Below are 13,687 nucleotides of genomic sequence, written 5' to 3'. Positions count from 1 at the left end.
AAGGATGAATACGTGTGAGCCGGCCAGAGCAGGAGACGCGATGAGCGGCCTGGTATCGCTCCCAGAGGTGGGACCACCGCAAACACAACAGCCTCGGAGGCAGACAGGCCCAGGTGGCCCCGACGGTGACTCAGACACCTCGACAGCGGGGCTGTTGCTAGTGACGTGAAATGGGCAACATGTCTTGGCCAAATTCCAAGCAAAACAAAGGACGGTCTTCTCTTTTGGTGAACATAATAGTCACATTCCCAGAAAATTCTATGCGTTAAAAACATGCAAAAATTACTCTGTTTATATATAAACAGGTACACACACACACACACACACACACACACACACACACATATACACACACACACACCCTTGTTGATTTCCCAGACTCCTCCTAAGGGGGCTGTTTTGGCTTCATTGAGCATCATTGCCTTAGAGCATCTTGTGTAATGACGGCAATTGAGACCAAAATGGAAATGGCTTGAAAAATCAACTGTTCATCTCCTGGTCGCTGAGGGGGGGCTGGGAGGAGACTCCAAGCCCCAAGAAATGGCCTCAGACTCCGGTCCAGAGCAGACAGCTGGCTGGTGAGACGGTCCCGAGGATAGGGATGGACAAGAGAGGCTGGACGTGGTGAGGTCCCGGTTCAGCTGTACATCGTTCCGAAGCAGGGCTATAATCTCCTCCTGTGTCCCTAAACCTTCCATAAAACCAGCCTGGTCAGGGGATAAATCCAAACGACGGCTCGTGCCTCCTAACTGCCCGCGCTGGGTGCTCTACCCGCCTCGACTCACGCGCCCTCCTGCCAGCTCGAAGGGGGAGGGGCGACACTTGCTCTTGTTTTATAACGAGACAGCCAAAGCCGAGAGAGAGAGAGAGAGAGAGAGAGAGAGAGACGGAGTACTTTGCCCAAAGTCAGTCAGTCCATTAATGGCAGAACTGGGCTTTGAACCCCGGCAGCCTGGCTTACCCCATCAGCAAGGGCCAGGCGTGGTGAAGAACTTCGGTGGGAGATCACAGCAGCAGTGCGGACCTGGGCGAGGTCCCAGGAGACTAACCTAAGAGGTTGCGGGAGATGACAAACATCCATCGGAGGTTTCCAGAGACATCCAGAGGATTCTGGACCTTCCCAGCACCAAGAAGAGGGACTCGAGCCATTTCTCCTGGATCTTTCAGGGAAGGGTGAGTCCACCCACCCTCATTGAGGGAACCTTAAAATGGCCATATTCGGTTACACCCAGGACCGAACTGAACCTTTGTTTTATGAACTCTTACGTTTCAGCAGCTTGAACTATTCCCACCTCATTCGTTAATAGCTGTATTTTTTTTATGTTCAGTGGCTAAGAAGAAAAAAATACCAAAGACCACTGTGAACTCAGTGAATTCAAATGTTATTAATCACAATGGCATCCGCATATAGTTGAAAAACGTTACATATGTGGAAACCAAATGTTACAATGATTGGGGGACCTGTACACAATGCCAGGCTAAGGGCACAGAGGGGAACTAGGAAAAGCCACAGAGGGGTAGTTGATGCATCAGTGACACAAACACCCAGACCCCAGATTGCCCCTCTGGGGAGGCTCAGCAGTCCTGATCCATGTCACCGGCTCCTTGTTGGTGTATCTTCTGAAAAAAAAGGTTCTGACTTGGTGGTCTTCATGCCACACTAATTTGGGTCCTAATTCTAATACATGGGGGAAGGGGGTCCCCCGTACCAACCAGCCAGCTTCCTACACCAGCAGGTGTCTGAGAATTCAGCTCAAATCTGACGCTATCTGCCTGGGAATAGAATCAGATCGCACAGGTTGAGGACTCAGTCCCGCAAGACTGCCCCCCACTTCAGATGCCAATCACAAGTCCAAGTTGTCACCTGTGCTTCTGACAGACTGGCTATCCATCAGAGGTTCCCACGACCCCTCCTTGGGTTCAATTAATTTGCTAGAATAGCTCGCAGAGCTCGGGAAACCAGTTTAGTGACTAGATTACCGGTTTATTACAAAGGATATTAGCGGATACGAGTCAACAGCCCGATGAAGAGATACAGAGAGAGAGAGAGAGAGAGGTGCCGAACAAAGGAGCTTCTATCCTCACGGGGCTTGGGATCTGGCCCGCAGGCATGTGGCCGCTCTGGCTCCCCAGTGTGGAAGCTCTCTGAACCCCAACCTTTAGGATTTTATGGAGGCTTTCTTACGTAGACATGATTGATGAAACTGTGGGTCACTGGTGGTTGATGCAACCGCCAGTCCCTTTCCCTGGAAATCGGAGGGTGAGGCTGAAAGTTCTAACTCTTTATTCATGGTTGGTTCCCCTGGCAACCAGCCCTTATCTTTAAGTGCCTTCCAAAAGTCACCTCATTACCATAAACCCAGTTTATGTTAGAAAAAAAGGACTTGTGAGGAATAGCAGGACACGTATTTCACCTTCATGGATCCGAAGAGACTTAAGCAACTAAGGACAAAAGACCAAATATGATAATAAAAGATGCTCCCATTGCTGTTATTGTAAAGCAATCAGCTCTGACCAATTGAGCCACTGAAGCGGATGGGGATGGGAACAAGTTGGGGACATAGTCCTCATAAGGTGGCTGGAAGATTGGCTAAAACAGAAAGGAATGACCATACCAAGTGTTGCAAGGGTGTGAAGCAGCAGAACTCCCACACATGGCTGATGGCAGTGGAAACTGGTAAAACTGATTTGTAAAACCGGAAGAACTGACCAAACCGAACATATGTAGACCCTAAGACCCAGAAAACCTGTCCCTAGGAATATACTCAACAGAAATGGGTACATGCACAGGTTCACCAAGAAATACACCGAAGACTGATCTGTGTTGGTGCAGTGGATAGAGCATCGACCTGGAACACTGAGGTCGCCAGTTCGAAACCCCGGGCTTGCCTGGTCAAGGCACATACAATAAGCAATCAATGAACAACTAAAGTGAAGCAGCTATGAGTTGATACTTCTTGCTCTCTCTCTCTCTCTCTCTCTCTCCTTCTCCTCTCTAAAATCAATAAATAAAAATCTTTTAAGAAAATTAAATCCTATTGAAAATGGCCAATAAACACATGAAAAGTTACTCCACATCACTAATCACCAGGGAAAGCCAAATCAAAACCACAATGAGATACAACTTCATACCCATTAGGATGACTATTATGAAAGATCAACAAAGAGCAAATAATATGTGTTGGCACGGATGTGGAGAAACTGGAACCCTTGTGCATTCCTGGTGGAAATGTAAAATGTACAGCCACTAAGAATTAGACATAAAAATCACCATATGATCCAGCAATTCTGCTTCTGGGTGTTAAAAACAAGATAATAGGCCTAAAATGGAGTTGCTTATGCTAAGCCCCACATCACCAAACCAAGATTTAACTAAATCACATTCTGAGTCTCCCAGAAAGTTAGACAAGAATCTCCTGTTCATCACTAGTTAAGTCATCTGCCTGACAGATCCCAGCATCCCCTAAAGCAAGGGTCTCAAACTCAACTCAGCATGTGGGCCGCAGAGCAAGATCACAGCCGTTAGGCGGGCCGCACTAGGTCTACAAAGGGCAACTGTTACGCAACACTTTTCTCACTGCAGTTGAAAACAAAAAAAAATCAGTACAACAAACACAATCGTACATGCAGTTTACTCAGTGTCACAAAACGACCAGAAACTGTAGTTCGCATCACAACTGCTGTTAACTAAGCTAATATCTAGCTAGGATGCTAGAGAAATGCAAAATACAAGTAGGTCCCTAGGCTTACTTAATTTTTTTTTTTTTTTTTACTTTTTTTTTTTGTTTTGTTTTCATTTTTTCTGAAGCTGGAAACAGGGAGAGACAGTCAGACAGACTCCCGCATGCGCCCGACCGGGATCCACCCGGCACGCCCACCAGGGGCAACGCTCTGCCCACCAGGGGGCGATGCTCTGCCCATCCTGGGTGTTGCCATATTGTGACCAGAGCCACTCTAGCGCCTGAGGCAGAGGCCACAGAGCCATCCCCAGCGCCCGGGCCATCTTTGCTCCAATGGAGCCTCGGCTGCGGGAGGGGAAGAGAGACAGAGAGGAAAGCGCGGCGGAGGGGTGGAGAAGCAAATGGGCGCTTCTCCTATGTGCCCTGGCCGGGAATCGAACCCGGGTCCTCCGCACGCTAGGCCGACGCTCTACCGCTGAGCCAACCGGCCAGGGCTGGCTTACTTAATTTTATCCAAAATATTTTGAACTTCGTGGATTAGTCTGCGGGCCGCACAAAATTGTTCGGCGGGCCGCATGCGGCCCGCGGGCCGCAAGTTTGAGACCCCTGCTCTAAAGGAAAGTAACTGTAATAACCAGCCTGCTTCAATTGCTTAGAATAACTTCCTTGTTCTTCCTTCCTTCTGCCAGAAAAGTCCCAGCTCCTCAGAGCTCCTTCCTATCTACTAGATTGGACACTGCCTGATACAAATCAAGTTCTGGCATAAATAAATTGAAAACACTTAATATATCTCAATTAATTTTTACCCTGGGTGTATACCCATAATAATTGAAAGCAGGGACTTGACCAGATATTTGTAGACTCGTGTTTATATTGTTATTATTCTTATTATCATATCATCGTCATCATCATTATCATTACCAAAGGTATAAACAAGCCCGTGCCCACCGATGGATGAAATGTGATACATATATAGGATGGAATATTAGTCAGTCTTAAAAAGGAATAAAATTCTGACACGTGCTACACCACGGATGAATCTTGAGCATCCTGCTAAGAGAAACGAGCTAGACACAAAAGGACAAATATTGCGCGATCCCACGGTGGGTGAGCAAGAAAACCTCCTCTACCCTTGTAAGTTCTCCCGGCCGGTCTATTAATTAAATCTGCATGAGACGAGTTAACAAGAGAAAATAACCCCAGTTTAATTCCATACACACGTATGGGAACCTTCCATCCATGGGAGCACCAGAGACCCTGCCTGCATGAGAGGTTCTGAGACAGAAAAGGAAAATGAGGTCTTTATGGTGTTCTGAGCCAAGGATGAGCAAGACGTTCTGGGGCCGCAGAGGGGGGGAAGGTCTTTCGCGGAACGTTAAGAACAGATGTTCAGTAAGTAGAAGTTTGCCCTGCCCTATAGATAGCTCATAAGAAGGGATTTCTGGTAATAACTCTTATGGGCAAGGCCCCAGTTGGAATTCTTTAAAGAAAAAGTAAGAGCTTCTTGGGAGCCCACAGGGTCTTGACCGCTATCAGCTCAAAGGAATCCACATGCTGAAGTGACTCATCTTGGAGCTCCTGCTCTGAACCGCTTCCCCATGCACACAAGGTTCCTAGAACAGTCAAATTCACGAGACAGAAAGGCGAATGGTGGTTGTGAGGAACTGCGGGGAGGAGAGAATTGGGAGTTCTTGTTTATGGGATAGAGTGTTGGGATGGGCCGATGGAAAAGTTTGGGAAATGTTTACACAACAACATAAATGTCCTTAATGTCACTGACTTGTACACTTAAAATGGTTCATTTTATGTTGTATATATTTTACCACACAGAAAATGTGTTTGTTTTTTTTTAACTTCTCAGGAAAGAGTATTTGAGCCCTGGCCAGTTAGCTCAGTGGACAAAGCATTGACCCAGCATGCCAGAGGTTGCGGGTTCAACCCTCTGGTCAGGGCACGTACAAGAAGCAATCAATGTGTACACAACTAAATGAAATAACTAAGTGAAACAGTAAGTTGATGCTTTTCTCTCTCTCTCCCTCCTTTCTTCTCTCGCTCTTCCCTTCAAATCAATGGAAAAAAGAAAGAAAGAAAGAAAGAAAGAAAGAAAGAAAGAAAGAAAGAAAGAAAGAAAGAAAGAAAGAAAGAAAGAAAGAAAAAAGCATGTCTGAGCTCCAAGGCTGGCCCTGCGGTTGGTTCCCTGGATCTGCCCTGCCCACCGCAGCCTGTGTGGTTCTTACCCCTCTTGTGTCTGCTGTCCCAGGGGCTCCTATCGCAAACCTGCCTCCAGTGCCCCGTGGTCCCAGTGCTCGCTGCCCCCTGCCGACCTGATTTCCAGAGGCTGGGAAGTCTCTGTAAGGCAAGTGGTCCCTTTGGAGCCCATTAGGTAGCCATCACCATTCATGAATCTACCAAGAAAAAGACAGCACTTTCTGACTCACACCACAGGACGGAATGGATGACATCAACTGGTCTAATCAAATACCAGCCTGCAGTGTCTGCTAACTATGCTCTGTTCAGCGTAGAAGGTCACCTAAGCCCCAGGATTAAGGTTCAGGGAAAGCACGTTGGCTGAGCACCCACGACATGCCAAGGGCCATGCCTAGAATCCTGGCCACCGCCCCACCAAGGCAAGACTATTGAACCCATTTTCCTGACCAGGAAACCGGAGCCTCAAAGATGGATTCACAGTCAGAAAAGCGGGCTGGTTCGTCGTGAGAGCCAGCCACGTGTGGCTCCCAAATCTTGCTGTGGACCTCCCAGCTCCATGGCCGGCCTGGGAAGGGGCGGGCTACAGGAGCTTGGTGGCAGTGCAATCCTTTCTCAGAGATAAGAAGAGGCCCGGGAGAGAAGGCAAAGTGCACTCCTCAAGGTCTATCAAAATAGAAGTCCCGGCTCCCTCCCAGCCGTGCAGGGGCTCATCACCCTGAAGTAGTTGCTTGAGAAGGCTTCTGGCTGGACATTTCCGGTGTCTTCCACAGAATATCACTGTCCTCCCAACTTTGCCTGTGTCCCATGCAGTGCCAGGGTCACCCTGACCCTTCCCAGAAAGCAAAGTCATGGGAAGAGAGAGAGAGAGAGTGAGGAAGAGAGATTGTGTGTGTGTGTGTGTGTGTGTGTGTGTAGGGGAGGTGGGTAACCTTGAATGGAAGAGAAACGGGTGGCTCAGAACAAGGCTGAGAGGGAGCGCTTCCCTGATGGGCCTGGGATGAACAGAAACTCACTCTCTGAATTCAGAAGTCCTCAGAATCAACTCAAAGGCTGAGGGCAGCCGAGGGCAGCAGGGCCTGCAGCGGGGTGGCGTACAGAAGGGGCCCTCGCTGCTTCCGGAGGCTCTTCCAGGAGGCAAAGGCAGAACTAACGTGACATTAGCAGCAGAGAAGCCAGTCACTGTGGATCTCAACCCCAGCTGCGTGCTGCAATGCCCAGGGGAGCTTTAAAAATTCCTGCCGCCTGAGTCTAACCCTCAGAGATCTGATCCCGCCTGAGTCTAACCCTCAGAGATCTGATCCCGCCTGAGTCTAACCCTCAGAGATCCGCTCCTGCCTGAGTCTAACTCTCAGAGACCTGATCCCGCCTGAGTCTAACCCTCAGAGACCCGGCCGCCTCGCCCGGGGTGCAGCCGGGGCAGACGGTCCCGCCTGAGTCTAACCCTCAGAGATCTGGCCGCACTGCTCGGGGTGCAGCCAGGACGGACGGTCCCGCCTGAGTCTAACCCTCAGAGATCCAGCTGCATCGCCCGGGGTGCAGCCGGGGCAGACGGTCCCCCCTGAGTCTAACCCTCAGAGATCCGCTCCTGCCTGAGTCTAACCCTCAGAGATCCGGCTGCCTCGCCCGGGGTGCAGCCGGGGCGGACGGTTCCGCCTGAGTCTAACCCTCAGAGATCTGATCCCGCCTGAGTCTAACCCTCAGAGATCCAGCTGCACTGCCCGGGGTGCAGCCGGGGCAGACGGTCCCGCCTGAGTCTAACCCTCAGAGATCCAGCTGCACTGCCCGGGGTGCAGCCGGGGCAGACGGTCCCGCCTGAGTCTAACTAACCCTCAGAGACCCGGCTGCACTGCCCGGGGTGCAGCCAGGACGGACGATCCCACCTGAGTCTAACCCTCAGAGACCCGGCTGCCTCGCCCGGGGTGCAGCTGGGGCAGACGGTCCCGCCTGAGTCTAACCCTCAGAGACCCGGCTGCCTCGCCCGGGGTGCAGCCGGGGCAGACGATCCCGCCTGAGTCTAACCCTCAGAGATCCGGCTGCCTCGCCCGGGGTGCAGCCAGGGTAGACGGTCCCGCCTGAGTCTAACCCTCAGAGACCCGGCTGCCTTGCCCGGGGTGCAGCTGGGGCAGACGATCCCGGGGTACTGGGGTGAGAACCAGTGACCTGGCAGAAGGCTGGGTCTGCTCAGAGGCCAAGGAGGGTGGTTCATGGAGGCCAAATAGGTCAGAGGGTGGCCGTCCCAGCCCCGGGGACAAACAGGCCGTGTTCCGAACAATACGAGGACTTGGGGAGCCCCAGGAAGGCCACTTGGTAGTAAAGCAGGGACGAACTCCCATCCCCAAGACCCTACCCCCACCCCCCATCTGGGATCACAGATAAGACACAGAATGCCCAGTTAAATTTGAATTTTAAAATTAATTAAATTCAGATTTAATTGGGTATCATGGGTTTTTTTGTTTTTGTTTTTGTGGGGTTTTTTTTCTTTTTTCTTTTCTTCTTTTTTTTTTTTTTTTTTTTGCTAAATCTGGCAAAGTCTACCCACTGCACCCTCAGCTGGGCGTCGAGAGCCCCAGCGTCAGTCCCCAGCTCTGACTCGAACACATCAGGGAGCCTCGGGCAGCTCGCGGCCCCTCTCTGAGTCTCCTTCTCCTCGAGACTGACACGCCACCTCCCTCCCCTCTCCGGGGCCAGGCTGGCTGCTTCCAGGGCGTGCGCATGACTCACCGGGCCCTGGAAAGGCCTCGAGCCTGTGAAGGAAAACAGCGCATTTCTCTCTAAGACATCAGCACTTTCCTCCTGTAGTGTGGTCCCAACGAAGAGCCTTCAAGAGTCTCCCTGCCCCGGAGACGCTGGGTGGTGAAGGAGACTGAGACCTAGGCAGAGGGCAGAACCCAGGCTGCTGTCCCCAGGGCGTGTGGAGACTGAGACCTCGGCAGAGGGCAGAACCCGGGCTGTCCCCAGGGCCTGTGGAGACTGAGACCTCGGCAGAGGGCAGAACCTGGGCTGCCGTCCCCAGGGCGTGTGGAGACTGAGACCTCGGCAGAGGGCAGAACCCGGGCTGTCCCCAGGGCGTGTGGAGACTGAGACCTCGGCAGAGGGCAGAACCCGGGCTGTCCCCAGGGCGTGTGGAGACTGAGACCTCGGCAGAGGGCAGAACCCAGGCTGCCGTCCCCAGGGCCTGTGGAGACTGAGACCTCGGCAGAGGGCAGAACCTGGGCTGCCGTCCCCAGGGCGTGTGGAGACTGAGACCTCGGCAGAGGGCAGAACCTGGGCTGCCGTCCCCAGGGCGTGTGGAGACTGAGACCTCGGCAGAGGGCAGAACCTGGGCTGCCGTCCCCAGGGTGTGTGGAGACTGAGACCTAGGCAGAGGGCAGACCTGGGCTGCTGTCCCCAGGCCGTGTGTCTGTCCCTCCTGTCCTCTTCCCTCTCCCCCTGCTCTCCTCATTCTCCCGCACCCTCGCTGCATCCAGACAACTCCCCCACCCTATCGAGCACAAAGAGTTTATTTGACATTGAGTAACTGCTGTGGGCCTACTATGTGCTAGGCCCGAGGACTTAGTGCTAGAGGACACAATAGTGACCCAGTCCCTGCCCGCACTGAGCTTCTAGTTTGGGGATGAGGTGGGGGTGCGAGAAAGTCAACCACGTCATGGAATATGTTATAGCAAACTTTGACAAGTACCCCTCAGGAAAAGAACAGAGTGTTTGGAGGGCCCACTGGTAACAGGGTTCTTGACCTCCTTCTTTGAGGGTGTATCCTGGGAATTGATATCTAAAGAGTGGGGGAGGGGGAGGCCATCCCCGCAGAGGAAGCAGCACATGCAAAGGACGCCTCTCAAGAGCAGTGTGGCCGGAGGACGCAGGGCACAGCAGAGAGTGGCCTGAGGTGGGGGAGGGCACGTTGGCCGGATTAGGCAGGCTGGGTGGTAGGGACCATGAGAAATTGTACCTTAAGCCCATTCAATGACCCAGCAATTCCACTTCTAGGCATCTACCCGCATGCGTTTCCCATTGCTACTCTAAGAAATTGCCACTAACTTGGTGGCTTAAAACAAAACAAATCTATTATCTTATCATTCTGATGGTCAGAAGGCCAAAATGGGTGTTCCTTCCGGAGGCTCGAAGGGGTGACCTGTCACTTCACCTTTTCCAGCTCCTCGAGGTCGCCCGTGTTCCTGGGCCCGTCTTCAGAGCCACCACGGCCGGCCCACGTCTCACGCCGCTGTTTCTCTGGCTCTCTCACTCAGCTCCTCTCTTCTATTTATGAAGACCCTTGTGATTACATTGGACCCACCCCGCTGATCCAGAATAATCACCCCATCTCAGGGTCAGCTGATTAACAACCTTAATTTCACCTGCAGCCTGACTTCCCCTTGGCCGTGTAATCTAACACATTCACAGGTTCCGGGGATGAAGACAAGGACATCACTGGGGATACTATTGTTCTGCTTACCACACGACCCAAGATTTTTACAGGAATGTTCCTAGCAGCCTTATTCATTAGAGCCCCCAATTTAAAAAAGCCACCTATCCATCAATAGCAGACTAGACAAACCAATCATAGTATATTCATCTAATAAAATATTTCATAACAATAAAAAAGAACTATTGATACACATAATAACATGGTTGAAGGCCCTGGCTGGTTGGCTCAGCGGTAGAGCGTCGGCCTGGCGTGCGGGGGACCCGGGTTCGATTCCCGGCCAGGGCACATAGGAGAAGCGCCCATTTGCTTCTCCACCCCCACCCCCTCCTTCCTCTCTCTCTCTCTCTTCCCCTCCCGCAGCCAAGGCTCCATTGGAGCAAAGATGGCCCAGGCACTGGGGATGGCTCCTTGGCCTCTGCCCCAGGCGCTAGAGTGGCTCTGGTCGCGGCAGAGCGACACCCCGGAGGGGCAGAGCATCGCCCCCTGGTGGGCAGAGCGTCGCCCCTGGTGGGCGTGCCGGGTGGATCCCGGTCGGGCGCATGCGGGAGTCTGCCTGACTGTCTCTCCCCGTTTCCAGCTTCAGAAAAATACAAAAAAAAAAAAAAAAATAACATGGTTGAATCCCATAGGCACAAAGTTGAGCAGAAGAAGCCAGACACAAAAGAGTACATACAATACGGACCCATTTTCAGGAAGTTCAGGAACAGATGAAACTAATCCATGGCATAGAAGTCCCAGTGGTGATTACTCCAGGGGAGAGGGGGCACTGACCGTGAAGGGCACAAAGAACTAGAAGTGTTCTGTATCTTCGCCTGGGAGTAGTCACAGGAGTGAGCATATGTAGCAATTCATCAAGCTGCACATTCCACTGTGCACGTTAAAAAAGTTGGGTCTGTATTTTAAGAGGGATAAGAAACCACAGCAAGGTTTTAAGCAGTGACATGACATAATCTGATGTTCATTTATAAAAGGTCACTTCACTCTGTTGGGTGGAAGACAGCTGAGAAATGACAGTAGTTGCAGTTTCTCTGAAGAGAAAAAAAGGAGCCCTGGGTTTGGGTGGTGCTGGTGGGAATGGACAGAAATGGGTAGTTTCAAAGATATTTATGAGAAAGGATAGATAGGACATGATTTAGGATATGTTGGGTGGATGAGTGGGTGGGTGAGTGGATGGATGGATGGATGGATGGATGAGTAGAAGAAGAGGTGGGTACAAGTGGGTGAGTGGGTGGATGGATGGATGGATGGATGGATGAATGGATGGATGGGTAGATGGGTGGATGGGTGGATGGATGGATGGATGGATGGATGAGTGGATGGAGGAATTGGTGGACGGATGAATGAGTGATGAATGAATGAGTGACCGGAATGGACAGACTGGGTAAAAGGATGTGTGAGCGGATGAATGAGTAGGTAAGTGCATGGGTGGGTGAAGAGGCAGGTGGGAGAATGAGTGGGTGGGTGAATGAGTGGATAGATTAAACTATCTCAAGAGGACAGACTCTACTCTTGTTATTGGTGTCCAGAAAGTACAGATGAATTGCACCAGTCAGTCACCATGTAAGCTTTCCTCTGAGATATCTCTGTTTACACTTCGATGGCTCCCCAATGCCCCTAGGAGAAAAACTAGTTACAATACCCATCAGGGAGCAAACATTTACAAATGGGCTGGTTTAATGAGATGCAAGGATCCCCCAATCCTGTGGGTTTTACAGTGAAAGTGCTGGCGATACCCAAGTGAATGGAGGATGAGACAGGAACGGCAAGCCCCCTCAGACTTTCCCTTGGAAGCCACCAGTCCTCTGTCTTCTCCCTGTCATCACCACCATCCCAATCATCATCACTATCTTCTCTTCCACTCTCTCCCCCGTTATCACCCTATCATGACACAGATTTGTTGAAACTGCAAACTGTGCTTACTGAGGTAAAAGGTATGAACCTGGAGACTCCCCTCTGGTGGGAGGGAACAGTTTGCCTCTCACATGGGACTTCAGCACATCCCAGTGGGGGCTGAGCATTTAATCCCTGGGCTGCCAGCACAGCCACATGGTCCAGCCCCCACCCCCCTCGTCAGGCTATTTGTCCCTGTGACCCACTCCTGTATCTCATAGCAAGTGAGAACAGCAGCTTTCAGAGGGAAGAAGGGCTGACAGGCCGCCAGGAGATGCCCCTATGATCCAGAGCTGGCTCCAAGTGCCCCAAACCCCAATTCACATGCATTTCCTAGACCTCAGAAGATGGCTAATTTCTCTCCCCGTTGGAGTCCAACAGCTTAGCCTCCAGAGCTTTACTTACTCCCGCTTCTCCAGGAAGGCTGAGACTTTGCTATCTGGGTAAACAACATTCCCCTTGCACATCAGATGCATATTTATTTACTGGGTGGTGCACTCAGCAATTCCTTCTCGCTCACCTCATCACAGGTACCAGGGCTCGGAGTGGGAGCCAGCAGCACCCTACAACACTCAGGAATGGGGGACCCAGCATCTGGGTATGAGCAGTGATCTCACACTGGCTACAGGGAAAGTCTCATTCACTATTTCACGCAGGGACCTTTCTGGATTACAGCTAGGCTAAAGTCACCATGCCCCAGAGCTGTGGTTTCATCCAGTTATCTTATACCCTACATCCAAGCTAAAATATAGTCATTGGATCTCCTCCGGCCATGAGCAGACACTTTATACTTTAAAACCTTGCATGCTTTCAATCCCCCCCCCCCCAGTCCTAAATCAGCGTGCCATGCTGGCTCCCCTGCCCTTAAACTGTCAGGAAAGGCAGTCAGTCACTCAATCCCTGGGGCCACAGGGCAATGCAGTCAGGGGGTTGGTGCCCAGCTTAGGAATTCTGCAGTTGTCTTTTTGCAGGAGGCTTTACCCTGATGCAATTACTGGCCAAGCCATCCCATTCTGCAGCTGCTGGGAGCCCAGCGTCTGGGGCAGGGCACAGCTGTGCCAGCTGTCGGAGACAGATTACGCTATGCAGCTGAGCTGTGACTCACATTCCAGTACAGGGGAAATGCGCAAAAGTTATATACACTGCTTTGGGGGTGCCAAAAAATCATCTTGCTTTTGTCTTGCAAGATGTTCAGCTTGCAGAGCATGGGGCAGACGGAGGAAGGGGGTGGGGAGGAGGCGAGGGGAGCAGATCGGTCTCCAGTAGACTGCCTGTCACACACCCTCCATCGCTCTAATAACAGCACTCAGCATTTAATCAGCCCCTTTGTGGAAGCAGACGCTGTCACACTCATTAATTAGTTAATCCACACAGCCCCACTGCGAGGAGGAGCCATGTTATTATCCCCACGGGGACGCAGAGGGAAACTGAGGCCAGGGTGGGAATCTGGCACTGCACTGAGGCAACATAGCCTGGCTGCTGGACC

The sequence above is a fragment of the Saccopteryx leptura genome, chromosome 1 (assembly GCF_036850995.1).
Source record: "Saccopteryx leptura isolate mSacLep1 chromosome 1, mSacLep1_pri_phased_curated, whole genome shotgun sequence".
In the NCBI taxonomy this organism is placed as follows: domain Eukaryota; kingdom Metazoa; phylum Chordata; class Mammalia; order Chiroptera; family Emballonuridae; genus Saccopteryx; species Saccopteryx leptura.
This window is presented reverse-complemented; position numbering follows the sequence as displayed.